The sequence below is a fragment of the Oncorhynchus nerka genome, linkage group LG28 (assembly GCF_034236695.1).
Source record: "Oncorhynchus nerka isolate Pitt River linkage group LG28, Oner_Uvic_2.0, whole genome shotgun sequence".
NCBI classification, from domain to species: domain Eukaryota; kingdom Metazoa; phylum Chordata; class Actinopteri; order Salmoniformes; family Salmonidae; genus Oncorhynchus; species Oncorhynchus nerka.
Window position 1 is genome coordinate 8,724,136 of NC_088423.1, and position 15,555 is coordinate 8,739,690.

The 15,555-nt window shown below is 50.7% G+C and overlaps 1 pseudogene; it reads left to right on the top strand.

Moving 5' to 3' along the window:
* The window catches only part of LOC115122763 (protein TANC2-like), a 224,648-nt pseudogene that overhangs the window by 198,502 nt on the left and 10,591 nt on the right, over positions 1-15,555 (top strand).

Genomic DNA, 15,555 nt, shown 5'->3' on the forward strand with positions numbered 1-15,555 from the left:
TCTGTCCTTCCTCTTTCTCTACTGCCACATCACTGTTCTCTCCTCCCTCTTTCTCTACTGCCACACCTCTGTTCTCTCCTTCCTCTTTCTCTACTGCCACACCACTGTTCTCTCCTCCCTCTTTCTCTACTGCCACACTACTGTTCTCTCCCTACTCTTTCTCTACTGCCACAACGATGTTCTCTCTTTCCTCTTTCTCTACTGCCACACCACTGTTCTCTCCTCCCTCTTTCTCTACTGCCACATCACTTTTCTCTCCTTCCTCTTTCTCTAATGCCACACCACTGTTCTCTCCTCCCTCTTTTTCTAATGCCACAACACTGTTTTCTCCTCCCTTTCTCTACTGCCACAAAACTGTTCTGTCCTTCCTCTTTCTCTACTACCACAACACTGTTCTCTCCTCCCTCTTTTTCTAATGCCACAACACTGTTTTTCTCCTTCCTCTTTCTCTACTGCCACATCACTGTTCTCTCCTCCATCTTTCTCTACTGCCACACCACTGTTCTCTCCTTCCTCTTTCTCTACTGCCACAACACTGTTCTCTCCTTCCTCTTTCCCTACTGCCACACCACTGTTCTGTCCTTCCTCTTTCTCTACTGCCACACCACTGTTCTCTACTCCCTCTTTCTCTACTGCCAAAACACTGTTCTCTCCTCCCTCTTTCTCTACTGCCACATCACTGTTCTCTCCTCCCTCTTTCTCTACTGCCACAACGATGTTCTATCTTTCCTCTATCTCCAATGCCACATCACTGTTCTCTCCTCCCTCTTTCTCTACTGCCACACCACTGTTCTCTCCTTCCTCTTTCTCTACTGCCACATCACTGTTCTCCCCTTCCTCTTTCTCTACTGCCACAACACTGTTCTCTCATTCCTCTTTCCCTACTGCCACAACACTGTTCTGTCTGTCCTCTTTCTTTACTGCCACACCACTGTTCTCTCCTCCCTCTTTCTCTACTTCCACACCACTGTTCTCTCCTCCCTCTTTCTCTACTGCCACACCACTGTTCTCTCCCTCCTCTTTCTCTACTGCCACACCACTGTTCTCTCCTCCCTCTTTCTCTACTGCCACACCACTGTTCTCTCCTCCCTCTTTTTCTAATGCCACAACACTGTTTTTCTCCTCCCTCTTTCTCTACTGCCACACCACTGTTCTCTCCCTCCTCTTTCTCTACTGCCAAAACACTGTTCTCTCCTCCCTCTTTCTCTACTGCCACACCACTGTTCTCTCCTCCCTCTTTCTCTACTGCCACACCACTGTTCTCTCCTTCCTCTTTCTCTACTGCCACACCACTCTTCTCTCCTCGCTCTTTCTCTACTGCCACACCACTGTTCTCTCCTACTCTTTCTCTACTGCCACACCACTGTTCTCTCCTCCCTCTTTCTCTACTGCCAAAACACTGTTCTCTCCTCCCCCTTTCTCTACTGCCACACCACTGTTCTCTCCTCCCTTTTTCTCTACTGCCACAACACTGTTCTCTCCCTCCTCTTTCTCTCCTGCCAAAACACTGTTCTCTCCTCCCTCTCACTACTTCTCTTATGTGTTTAAATGCAGTGAAGTCATTGGTTTAAAACACTGTTGTGATATCTAACATGTCTCATCCCTTCATAGAATGCTGTGTAAAACCACTATTAATGCCAAAAATTACAATCAATCCACCATAAAACCATTCTATTAATGCCAAATATTACAATCAATCCACCATCAAACCATTGTATTAATGCCAAATAATATAATCAATCCACCATCAAACCATTATATTAATGCCAAAAATTAATCAAACCATTCTATCATGCCAATATTACAATCAATCCACCATCAAACCATTCTATTAATGCCAAATATTACAATCAATCCACCATCAAACCATTGTATTAATGCCAAATAATATAATCAATCCACCATCAAACCATTATATTAATGCCAAAAATTACAATCAATCCACCATCAAACCATTCTATCATGCCAAATATTACAATTAATCCACCATCAAACCATTCTATTAATGCCAAAATTTACAATCAATCCACCATCAAACCATTCTATTAATGCCAAATATTACAATCAATCCACCATCAAACCATTCTATTAATGCCAAATATTACAATCAATCCACCATCAAACCATTCTATTATGCCAAATATTACAATCAATCCGCCATCAACCAGTATATTATGCCAAATAATATAATCAATCCACCATCAAACCATTCTATTATGCCAAAAATTACAATCAATACACCATCAAACCATTCTATTATGCCAAAAATTACAATCAATCCACCATCAAACCATTTTATTATGACAAATATTACAATCAATCCACCCATCAAACCATTCTATTATGCCAAATATTACAATTAATCCACCATCAAACCATTCTATTAATGCCAAAAATTACAATCAATCCACCATCAAACCATTATATTATGCCAAATATTACAATCAATCCACCATCAAACCATTTTATTATGCCAAATATTACAATCAATCCACCATCAAACCATTCTATTAATGTCAAATATTACAATCAATCCACCATCAAACCATTCTATTAATGCCAAATAATATAATCAATCCACCATCAAACCATTCTATTATGCCAAAAATTACAATCAATACACCATCAAACCATTCTATTAATGCCAAAAATTACAATCAATACACCATCAAACCATTCTATTAATGCCAAATATCACAATCAATCCACCATCAAACCATTCTATTATGCCAAATAATACAATCAATCCACCATCAAACCATTCTATTATGCCAAAAATTGGCTGAAAGAAAAAAAATGCTATCAATTTTAGAATAAGGCTGTAATAATATGGAAAAAGTCCAAGGGGTCTGAAAACTTTCCGAATGCACTGTACAGTATTTACTGGTAGCCCATTATATTACACATTGGAACTCAGACTCCCCGCTGTTGGGGCTATCCGTCTCATCAATCATAGGCTTACAAGTGTTCTCAGAAGGGATGTCACTCTCATGAGCGCCACTGGGTCTCAGGCAGTCATCAGCTTGGTATTATGGAAGAGGAGCAAGGCCAGTACTCTAAGTAGAGGAACTGTTACTCTTCTGGAGAGGAGGAGGAGGAGGGCCAGCACTCTGACTAGAGGCCCTGTCACTCTTCTGGTGAGGAGGAGGAGGGCCAGCACTCTCACTAGAGGACCTGTCACTTTACTGAAGAGGAGGAGGAGGGCCAGCACGCTCACTAGAGGAACTGTCACTTTTCTGAAGAGGAGGAGGAGGGCCAGCACTCTCACTAGAGGAAATGTAACTGTTCTGGTGTGGAGGAGGAGGAGGGCCAGCACGCTCACTAGAGGAACTGTCACTTTTCTGAAGAGGAGGAGGAGGAAGGCCGGTACACTCACGAGATGAACTATCACTCTTCTGGAGAAGAGGAGGTGGAGGGCCAGCACTGTCACTTTTCTGAAGAGGAGGAGGAGGGCCAGCACTCTCACTAGAGGAACTGTCGCTTTTCTGAAGAGGAGGAGGAGGGCCAGCACTCTCACTTGAGGAACTGTCACTTTTATGGCGAGGAGGAGGGCCAGCACTCTCACTAGAGGAACTGTCGCTTTTCTGAAGAGGAGGAGGAGGGCCAGCACTCTCACTTGAGGAACTGTCACTTTTATGGATCGGAGGAGGTCCAGCACTCTGACTAGAGGAACTGTCACTCTTCTGAAGAGGAGGAGGAGGTCCAGCACTCTCACTAGATGAACTGTCACTCTTCTGGAGAAGAGGAGAAGGAGGGCCAGCACTCTTACTAGAAGAACTGTTATGGCGAAGAGGAGGAGGGGGGCCAGCATTCAGACTAGAGGAACTATCACTTTTCTGGAGAGGAGGAGGAGGAGGGCCAGCACTCTCACTAGAGGACTTGTCACTATTCTGGAGAGGAGGAGAAGGAAGGCCAAAACTCTGACTAGAGGCCCTGTCACTCTTCTAGAGAGGAGGAGAAGGAGGGCCAGCACTCTAAGTAGAGGAACTGACACTCTTCTGGCGAGGAGGAGAAGGAGGGCCAGCACTCTGACTAGAGGGACTATCACTTTTCTGGAGAGGAGGAGGAGGAGGGCCAGCACTCTCACTAGAGGACTTGTCACTATTCTGGAGAGGAGGAGAAGGAAGGCCAAAACTCTGACTAGAGGCCCTGTCACTCTTCTAGAGAGGAGGAGAAGGATGGCCAGCAATTTCACTAGAGGAACTGTCACTCGTCTGGAGAGGCGGAGGAGGAGGAGGAGGGCCAGCACTCTCACTAGAGGATCTGTCACTCTTCTGGAGAGGAGGAGAAGGAGGGCCAGCACTCTCACTAGATGAAATGTCACTCTTCTGGAGAGGAGGAGAAGGAGGGCCAGCACTCTCACTAGAGGAACTGTCACTCGTCTGGAGAGGCGGAGGAGGAGGAGGAGGGCCAGCACTCTCACTAGAGGAACTGTCACTCTTCTGGAGAGGAGGAGAAGGAGGGCCAGCACTCTCACTAGAGGAACTGTTACTCGTCTGGAGAGGCGGAGGAGGAGGAGGAGGGCCAGCACTCTCACTAGAGGAACTGTCACTCTTCTGGCGAGGAGGAGGAGGGCCAGCACGCTCACTAGAGGAACTGTCACTTTTCTGAAGAGGAGGAGGAGGAAGGCCGGTACACTCACGAGATGAACTATCACTCTTCTGGAGAAGAGGAGGTGGAGGGCCAGCACTGTCACTTTTCTGAAGAGGAGGAGGAGGGCCAGCACTCTCACTAGAGGAACTGTCGCTTTTCTGAAGAGGAGGAGGAGGGCCAGCACTCTCACTTGAGGAACTGTCACTTTTATGGCGAGGAGGAGGGCCAGCACTCTCACTAGAGGAACTGTCGCTTTTCTGAAGAGGAGGAGGAGGGCCAGCACTCTCACTTGAGGAACTGTCACTTTTATGGATCGGAGGAGGTCCAGCACTCTGACTAGAGGAACTGTCACTCTTCTGAAGAGGAGGAGGAGGTCCAGCACTCTCACTAGATGAACTGTCACTCTTCTGGAGAAGAGGAGAAGGAGGGCCAGCACTCTTACTAGAAGAACTGTTATGGCGAAGAGGAGGAGGGGGGCCAGCATTCAGACTAGAGGAACTGTCACTCTTCTGGCGAGGAGGAGAAGGAGGGTCAGCACTCTGACTAGAGGAACTATCACTTTTCTGGAGAGGAGGAGGAGGAGGGCCAGCACTCTCACTAGAGGACTTGTCACTATTCTGGAGAGGAGGAGAAGGAAGGCCAAAACTCTGACTAGAGGCCCTGTCACTCTTCTAGAGAGGAGGAGAAGGAGGGCCAGCACTCTAAGTAGAGGAACTGACACTCTTCTGGCGAGGAGGAGAAGGAGGGCCAGCACTCTGACTAGAGGAACTATCACTTTTCTGGAGAGGAGGAGAAGGAGGGCCAGCACTCTCACTAGAGGACCTGTCACTATTCTGGAGAGGAGGAGAAGGAAGGCCAAAACTCTGACTAGAGGCCCTGTCACTCTTCTAGAGAGGAGGAGAAGGAGGGCCAGCACTCTAAGTAGAGGAACTGACACTCTTCTGAAGAGGAGGAGAAGGATGGCCAGCAATTTCACTAGAGGAACTGTCACTCGTCTGGAGAGGCGGAGGAGGAGGAGGAGGAGGAGGAGGAGGGCCAGCACTCTCACTAGAGGAAATGTCACTCTTCTGGAGAGGAGGAGAAGGAGGGCCAGCACTCTCACTAGATGAAATGTCACTCTTCTGGAGACGAGGAGAAGGAGGGCCAGCACTCTCACTAGAGGAACTGTCACTCGTCTGGAGAGGCGGAGGAGGAGGAGGAGGGCCAGCACTCTCACTAGAGGAACTGTCACTCTTCTGGAGAGGAGGAGAAGGAGGGCCAGCACTCCCACTAGAGGAACTGTTACTCGTCTGGAGAGGCGGAGGAGGAGGAGGAGGGCCAGCACTCTCACTAGAGGAAATGTCACTTTTCTGGCAAGGAGGAGGAGGAGGTCCAGCACTCTGACTAGAGGATCTGTCACTCTTCTGGAGATGAGGAGGAGGGGGGGCAGCACTCTCACTAGAGGAACTGTCACTCTTCTGGAGAGGAGGAGAAGGAGGGCCAGCACTCTCACTAGAGGAACTGTCACTATTCTGGAGAGGAGGAGAAGGAGGGCCAGCACTCTCACTAGAGGAACTGTTACTCGTCTGGAGAGGCGGAGGAGGAGGAGGAGGTCCAGCACTCTGACTAGAGGATCTGTCACTCTTCTGGAGATGAGGAGGAGGGGGGGCAGCACTCTCACTAGAGGAACTGTCACTCGTCTGGAGAGGCGGAGGAGGAGAAGGAGGGCCAGCACTCTCACTCGTGCAACTGTCACTCTTCTGGCGAGGAGGAGGAGGGCCAGCACTCTCACTAGAGGACCTGTCACTCTTCTGGAGAGGAAGAGAATGAGGGCCAGCACTCTGACTAGAGGCCCTGTCACTCTTCTGGAGAGGAGGAGGAGGAGGGCCAGCACTCTCACTAGAGGACCTGTCACTATTCTGGAGAGGAGGAGAAGGAAGGCCAAAACTCTGACTAGAGGCACTGTCACTCTTCTGGAGAGGAGGAGAAGGAGGGCCAGCACTCTCACTCGTGGAACTGTCACTCTTCTGGAAAGGAGGGGGAGGATGGCTAGCACTCTCTTTAGTGGAACTGTCACTCTTCTGGAGAAGAGAAGGGCCAGCACTCTCACTAGAGGAACTGTCACTCTTTTTGGTGAGGAGGAGGAGGAAGGCCAAAACTCTGACTAGAGGCACTGTCACTCTTCTGGAGAGGAGGAGAAGGAGGGCCAGCACTCTAAGTTGAGGAACTGACACTCTTCTGAAGAGGAGGAGAAGGATTGCCAGCAATTTCACTAGAGGAACTGTCACTCGTCTGGAGAGGCGGAGGAGGAGGGCCAGCACTCTCACTAGAGGAACTGTCACTATTCTGAAGAGGAAGAGAATGAGGGCCAGCACTCTCACTAGAGGAACTGTCACTCTTCTGGAGAGGAGGAGAAGGAGGGCCAGCACTCTCACTAGAGGACCTGTCACTCTTCTGGAGAGGATGAGGAGGTCCAGCACTCTGACTAGAGGATCTGTCACTCTTCTGGAGAGGAGGAGGGGGTCCAGCACTCTGACTAGAGGAACTGTCACTCTTCTGGAGGAGAGGAGAAGGACGGCCAGCACTCTGACTCGAGAAACTATCACTTTTCTGGATAGGAGGAGGAGGAGGGCCAGCACTCTCACTCGTGGAACTGTCACTCTTCTGGAAAGGAGGGGGAGGATGGCTAGCACTCTCTTTAGTGGAACTGTCACTCTTCTGGAGAAGAGAAGGGCCAGCACTCTCACTAGAGGAACTGTCACTCTTTTTGGTGAGGAGGAGGAGGAAGGCCAAAACTCTGACTAGAGGCACTGTCACTCTTCTGGAGAGGAGGAGAAGGAGGGCCAGCACTCTAAGTTGAGGAACTGACACTCTTCTGAAGAGGAGGAGAAGGATTGCCAGCAATTTCACTAGAGGAACTGTCACTCGTCTGGAGAGGCGGAGGAGGAGGGCCAGCACTCTCACTAGAGGAACTGTCACTATTCTGAAGAGGAAGAGAATGAGGGCCAGCACTCTCACTAGAGGAACTGTCACTCTTCTGGAGAGGAGGAGAAGGAGGGCCAGCACTCTCACTAGAGGACCTGTCACTCTTCTGGAGAGGATGAGGAGGTCCAGCACTCTGACTAGAGGATCTGTCACTCTTCTGGAGAGGAGGAGGGGGTCCAGCACTCTGACTAGAGGAACTGTCACTCTTCTGGAGGAGAGGAGAAGGACGGCCAGCACTCTGACTCGAGAAACTATCACTTTTCTGGATAGGAGGAGGAGGAGGGCCAGCACTCTCACTCGTGGAACTGTCACTCTTCTGGAAAGGAGGGGGAGGATGGCTAGCACTCTCATTAGTGGAACTGTCACTCTTCTGGAGAAGAGAAGGGCCAGCACTCTCACTAGAGGAACTGTCACTCTTTTTGGTGAGGAGGAGGAGGAAGGCCAGCACTCTCACTAGAGGAACTATCACTGTTCTGGAGAGGAGGAGGAGGAGGAGGAAGGCCAGCACTCTCACTAGAGGAACTATCACTGTTCTGGAGAGGAGAAGGAGGAGGAAGGCCTGCACTCTCACTCGTGGAACTGTCACTCTTCTGGAAAGGAGGGGGAGGATGGCTAGCACTCTCATTAGTGGAACTGTCACTCTTCTGGAGAAGGTGGGCCATCACTCTCAATAGAGGAACTGTCACTCTTTTTGGTGAAGAGGAGGAGGAAGGCCAGCACTCTCACTAGAGGAACTATCACTCTTCTGTAGAGGAGGAGGAGGAGGAGGAAGGCCGGCACTCTCACAAGAGGAACTATCACTCTTCTGGAGAGGAGAACGTGGGCCAGCACTCTCACTAGATGAACTATCATCTTCTGGAGAAGAGGGGGAGGAGGGCCAGCACTCTTACTAGAGGAACTGTCACTATTCTGGGGAGGAGGAGGAGGGCCATCACTCTACTCTCAATAGAGGAACTATCACTCTTCTGGAGAGGAGGAGGAGGAGGGCTAGCACTCTCACTAGAGGAACTATCACTATTCTGGGGAGGAGGAAGAGGTTGGCCAATACTCTCACTAGAGTTCTTAATGCTTTGTCCAATCAGTGTATGTTGCGTTGTTTAATACGTGTTTCCTCCCCGCTCTGCCCTCCCTGCCCTGGATGTCCTTCCTGTACAATCTGCATACTAACACATGGCACACACAATAACCGCCAATCTTACAATGATCAAGTGTAAAAAATGGAAAAGACTGTTGTACAACATGGCTGATCCCTGTGTGTCCCTCTCCTCTTCCTGTAGCTCTCACGGCAGCAGGGGGCCGGGGGAAGCTAGACGTTTGCAGGCTGCTGCTAGAGCAGGGAGCAGCGGTGGCTCAGCCCAACAGACAAGGCATGGTACCCCTGTTCAGTGCTGTCCGACAAGGAAACTGGCAGGTGAGACTGAGTGCACCCTTTATATTGCACTGCTTTTGACCCAAACACTTAATCAGACGAAGAGAGATCGAGCGGCCATGTTGACAGAAACAGGCTGTTGTGTGCTAGATGGTGACGATAGTGTTGTCCTCTCTCAGATTGTGGACCTTCTCCTGACTCACGGAGCGGAGGTGAACCTTGCAGACAAGCAGAGCCGAACGCCTCTGATGATGGCTGCCTCAGAGGGTCACCTGGGCACTGTGGAGTTCCTACTGGCACAGGGTGAGGGTTTGGAGGAAGACATCATCCACTCATTCCTTGTTATTTACTTTATCTGTGACCTGCTGTCCTTTAATCTTGAATTATATACAGCAAACTCTCAAGAATCTTTTGATAAACACAATCACCAAAGCATTGACGGTACTTTATTTTACCAATTTACCTTTTACTCCCAATGCTGACCTGTAACCCCTGACCCCTCTGATCCACCTGCCAGGTGCGTCCCTGCCTCTGATGGACAAGGAGGGGTTAACAGCTCTGAGCTGGGCGTGTCTGAAGGGACACCTGCACGTGGTGCGCTGTCTGGTGGAGAGGGGGGCTGCTACAGACCATGCTGATAAGAATGGACGCACGCCCCTCGACCTGGCCTCCTTCTACGGGGACTCAGAGATGGTGAGTAGATGTACAACATTACGAAGAAATGTGTTCAAGTATATAAGTGTAGATATATTTGTGTATATTTTGCTAGCAGTAACTCTCCCAAATGTTAATACCATCCTATGATCCTGCTCTGATGAAACACATTCCTCCCTCTTCCCCAATGTCCTCGCCCCTGTCCTCCCTCCCCCGCAATGTCCTCCCTCCTTCCCACTGTCCTCCCTCCTCCCCATTGTCCTCGCTCCTCCCCATTGTCCTTGCCACTGTCCTCCCTCCTCCCCACTGTTCTCCCCACTGTCCTCCCCACTGTCCTCCCTCCTCCCCACTGTCCTCCCTCCTCCCCACTGTCCTCGCCCCTGTCCTCCCTCCTCCCCACTGTCCTCCCTCCTTACCCACTGTCCTACCTCCTCTCCACTGTCCTCGCTCCTTACCCACTGTCCACGCCCCTGTCCTCCCTCCTCCCCACTGTCCTCGCTCCTTACCCACTGTCCACGCCCTGTCCTCCCTCCTCCCCACTGTCCTCCCTCCTCCCCACTGTCCTCGCCCCTGTCTTACCTCCTCCCCACTGTCCACGCCCCTGTCCTACCTCCTCCCCACTGTCCTCGCTCCTTACCCACTGTCCTACCTCCTCCCCACTGTCCTCCCTCCTCCCCACTGTCCTACCTCCTCCCCACTGTCCTCGCTCCTTACCCACTGTCCTCCCTCCTCCCCACTGTCCTCACTCCTCCCCACTGTCCTACCTCCTCCCCACTGTCCTCGCTCCTTACCCACTGTCCTCCCTCCTCCCCACTGTCCACGCCCCTGTCCTACCTCCTCCCCACTGTCCTCGCTCCTTACCCACTGTCCTCGCCCCTGTCCTACCTCCTCCCCACTGTCCTCGCTCCTTACCCACTGTCCTCCCTCCTCCCTACTGTCCTCCCTCCTCCCTACTGTCCTCCCTCCTCCCCACTGTCCTCGCTCCTCCCCACATTCCTCCCTCCTCCCCACTGTCCTCCCTCCTCCCCACTGTCCTCGCTCCTTACCCACTGTCCTCGCCCCTGTCCTACCTCCTCCCCACTGTCCTTGCTCCTTACCCACTGTCCTCCCTCCTCCCCACTGTCCTCACTCCTCCCCACTGTCCTACCTCCTCCCCACTGTCCTCGCTCCTTACCCACTGTCCTCCCTCCTCCCCACTGTCCACACCCCTGTCCTACCTCCTCCCCACTGTCCTCGCTCCTTACCCACTGTCCTCGCCCCTGTCCTACCTCCTCCCCACTGTCCTCGCTCCTTACCCACTGTCCTCCCTCCTCCCTACTGTCCTCCCTCCTCCCTACTGTCCTCCCTCCTCCCCACTGTCCTCGCTCCTCCCCACTGTCCTCGCTCCTCCCCACATTCCTCCCTCCTCCCCACTGTCCTCCCTCCTCCCCACTGTCATCGCTCCTCCCCACTGTCCTCGCTCCTCCCCACTGTCCTCCCTCACCCCCACTGTCCTCACTCCTGTCCTCCCTCCTCCCCACTGTCCTCCCTCCTCCCCACTGTCCTCGCCCCTGTCCTCCCTCCTCCCCACTGTCCTCGCCCCTGTCCTCCCTCCTCCCCACTGTCCTCCCTCCTCCCCACTGTCCTCCCCCATGTCCTCCCTCCTCCACTGTCCTCCCTCTTCTCCCCATTCACTCTCCTTCCCACTGTCCTCCCTCCTGCCCCCGTCCTCACTTCTCACCCCTGTCCTCCCTCATCCCTGTTCTCTCTCCTCCCCATCCTCTCCCCGTTCTCCCTCCTCCCCACTGTCCTCCGTCCTCTACCCGTTCTACCTCCTCCCCTGCTCTCCCTCCTCCCCCCCTTCTCCCTCCATTCTCCCTCCCCTCATTCTCACATCCTCCGTACTGTCCTCGGTCCTCCACCCGTTCTCCCTCCCTCCTGTTCTCCCTCCCCCTGTTCTCCCCCCACCCCCCGTCTGCTGTCTGTCCTCGCAGGTCCAGTTCTTAGTGGACCAGGGGGTGATGATAGAGCATGTGGACTACAGTGGGATGTGTCCTCTGGACCGGGCCGTGGGCTGCAGGAACACGTCCGTGGTGGTTACCCTGCTCAAGAAGGGAGCCAAGATAGGTATGGAGAATGGTGTTAGACAGGAAGCCAATAGATTTTGGACAGGGGCTGTCCAAAATGGGCCCTGGTCAAAACTAGTGCTCTGTGGGGTAAAGGGTGCCCTTCTAGATGCAGCCAGGATTTGACACAATTCAAAGACTATCCATGCTGCAGTAGGATGACACAGCAATACATAAGCTGCATCCTAAATGGCAACCTAATTTCTTATATAGTGCACTACTATTGACCAGAAATAGTGGACTAAATACAGAACACAGGGCCATTTGGGATGCAACTTGTTACTGTCTCTTTGGAGCTGAGCGAACAGCTGAACCCCACTGTTTTGTATGTTCCCCCTGCTGCTCCTGGTGCACCATACTGCTTGTCTTCTCTGTTCTCTCTGGCTAGTCCTTCCTCAGACCTGTAGATGTTTCTGTGTTGTTATATTGTTTCCTCCTGTAGTATTTCTCTGTTCTCTCTGGCTAGTCCTTCCTCAGATCTGTAGATATTTCTGTGTTGTTATACTCTGTCCTCCTGTAGTATTTATCTGTTCTCTCTGGCTAGTCCTTCCTCAGATCTGTAGATGTTTCTGTGTTGTTATACTGTTTCCTCCTGTAGTATTTCTCTGTTCTCTCTGGCTAGTCCTTCCTCAGATCTGTAGATGTTTCTGTGTTGTTATACTATGTCCTCCTGCAGTATTTCTCTGTTCTCTCTGGCTAGTCCTTCCTCAGATCTGTAGATGTTTCTGTGTTGTTATACTGTGTCCTCCTGCAGTATTTATCTGTTCTCTCTGGCTAGTCCTTCCTCAGATCTGTAGATGTTTCTGTGTTGTTATACTGTGTCCTCCTGCAGTATTTCTCTGTTCTCTCTCTGTAGATGTTTCTGTGTTGCTAGTGTCCTTCCTCAGATCTGTAGATGTTTCTGTGTTGCTATACTGTGTCCTCCTGCAGTATTTATCTGTTCTCTCTGGCTAGTCCTTCCTCAGATCTGTAGATGTTTCTGTGCTGCTCTACTATTTCCTCCTGTAGTATTTCTCTGTTCTCTCTGGCTAGTCCTTCCTCAGATCTGTAGATGTTTCTGTGTTGTTATACTGTGTCCTCCTGCAGTATTTATCTGTTCTCTCTGGCTAGTCCTTCCTCAGATCTGTAGATGTTTCTGTGTTGTTATACTGTGTCCTCCTGCAGTATTTATCTGTTCTCTCTGGCTAGTCCTTCCTCAGATCTGTAGATGTTTCTGTGTTGTTATACTGTGTCCTCCTGCAGTATTTCTCTGTTCTCTCTGGCTAGTCCTTCCTCAGATCTGTAGATGTTTCTGTGTTGCTATACTGTGTCCTCCTGCAGTATTTATCTGTTCTCTCTGGCTAGTCCTTCCTCAGATCTGTAGATGTTTCTGTGCTGCTCTACTATTTCCTCCTGTAGTATTTCTCTGTTCTCTCTGGCTAGTCCTTCCTCAGATCTGTACATGTTTCTGTGTTGTTATACTGTGTCCTCCTGCAGTATTTATCTGTTCTCTCTGGCTAGTCCTTCCTCAGATCTGTAGATGTTTCTGTGTTGTTCTACTGTTTCCTCCTATAGTCTCTCCCTCTTCCCCTATTTCAGATCTCTCTGGTTCATTATTTCTCCCTCTTTAATTCTTTCTTTCTATCTTTCTTTCTTTCTCTCTGCTCTCTCTTTTGTTCATGTTCTCTGTCTCTCTGTCCTTCTATGTGTGATCTCTGAGACAGGCTGTTGTTAGAGTGTGTTTTTATTTCCTCTTATCCCTGCTGCTTTTTTCTGTTCCTCTTCTCACTCTTCATCCTCCACCTATTTCTCTTTGTCTTTTTTTCCCCACTTGCCTTCTCTTCCACGCACCTTTTTCTGTTTTTTATTTTTTGATTACTCACTCGCCCACTGCACTCCCCCTCCCTCCCTTGCTCATGACCCACTCAAATTCTCTGCTGTACCAGGATGTCAGACACTGCCCAGTCGGCCTAGAGGTAATCCCAAGGCTCTCGGCATCTCACCCCAGCAGGCATTTTGACAGCCCTACCTCCTCTTTCTGTGTTGTCTTAGTGTCGTCATGGTCTGTGTCAGCAGGCCAGCTTAGATATAACCCCCATCTACAACCCCCATCCTGAGAAATAACACTCAGGTATTACTATTAACTCTGAGGCCAAGATTCAATCCTATCGCGGGTTATAGGCATTGGCTTTTAAAAGTATTATTCCAGCGTTCATGGAGATCCTGTTTATGGTAAATGCTGGATATGTCAGCTCAATCGTAAATTGCCTTTAAAAGCAGCAATGCCTCTAACCTGCGATCAGATTAAATCCCAGCATGACAGAGATAACTATAACTTGGACTGCTTTTATTTAGAGGTAGATGTTTACATTCCAGTTGGTTATGATGTGTTATGACAGCATACCCAGCCTCGAGCACACTTCACCTTGTCCTCATGCAAGAAGCCCACCCACCTTGTCCTCATGAAAGAAGCCCGCCCACCTTTTCCTCATGAAAGAAGCCCGCCCACCTTTTCCTCATGAAAGAAGCCCACCCACCTTGTCCTCATGCAAGAAGCCCACCCACCTTGTCCTCATGCAAGAAGCCCAACCACCTTGTCCTCATGCAAGAAGCCCACCCAAATTATTCTCATGCAAGAAGGCCACCCACCTTGTCCTCATGCAAGAAGCCCACCCAAATTGTTCTCATGCAAGAAGGCCACCCACCTTGTTTCACTCAAGAATGACATGCACCTTGTCCTCATGCAAGAAGGCCACCCACCTTGTCCTTATGCAAGAAGCCCACCCAAATTATTCTCATGCAAGAAGGCCACCCACCTTGTCCTCATGCAAGAAGCCCACCCAAATTGTTCTCATGCAAGAAGGCCACCCACCTTGTTTCACTCAAGAATGACATGCACCTTGTCCTCATTCAAGAAGGCCACCCACCTTGTCCACACGCAAGAAGCCCCTACACCTTGTTATCATGCAAGAAGGCCACCCATCTTGTCATCATGCAAGAAGGCCACCCATCTTGTCCTCATGCAAGAAGGCCACCCATCTTGCCCTCATGCAAGAAGGCCACCCACCCTGTCCTCATGCAAGAAGGCCACCCACCTTGTCATCATGCAAGAAGGCCACCCATCTTGTCCTGATCCACCTTGTCCTCATTCAAAAAGCCCACCCACCTTGTCCTTATGTAAGAAGCCCACCCACCTTGTCCTCATGCAAGAAGGCCACCCATCTTGTCCTCATCCACCTTGTCCTCATTCAAAAAGCCCACCCGCCTTGTCCTCATGCAGGAATCCCACCCACCTTGTCCTCATGCAGGAATCCCACCCGCCTTGTCCTCTGGCAGGACGCCCACCCACCTTGTTTCACTCAAGAATGCCATATACCTTTTCCTCATGCAAGAAGCCCACCCACTTTCTCCTCATGCAAGATGGCCACCCATCTTGTCCTCATGCACCTTGTCCTCATGCAAGAAGGCCACCAACCTTAAGCTCATGCAGGAATCCTAGCCACCTTGTCCTCATGAAATAAGCCCACCCTCCTTGTCCTCATGCAAGACCACCCACCTTGTCTTCATGCAAGAAGCCCACCCACCTTGTCCTCATGAAATAAGCCCACCCACCTTGTCCTCATGCAAGACCACCCACCTTGTCCTCATGCAAGAAGGCCACCCACCTTGTCCTCATGCAAGAAGGCCACACACCTTGTCCTCATGCAGGAGCCCCACCCACCTTGTCCTCATGCAAGAAGGCCACTCACCTAGTCCTCAATTAAGAAGCCCACCCACCGTGTCCTCATGCAAGAAGGCCATGCACCTTGTCCTCATTGAAGAAGGCCATGCACCTTGACCTCATGCAAGAAGGCCACACACCTTGTCCTCATGCAAGAAGGCCATGCACCT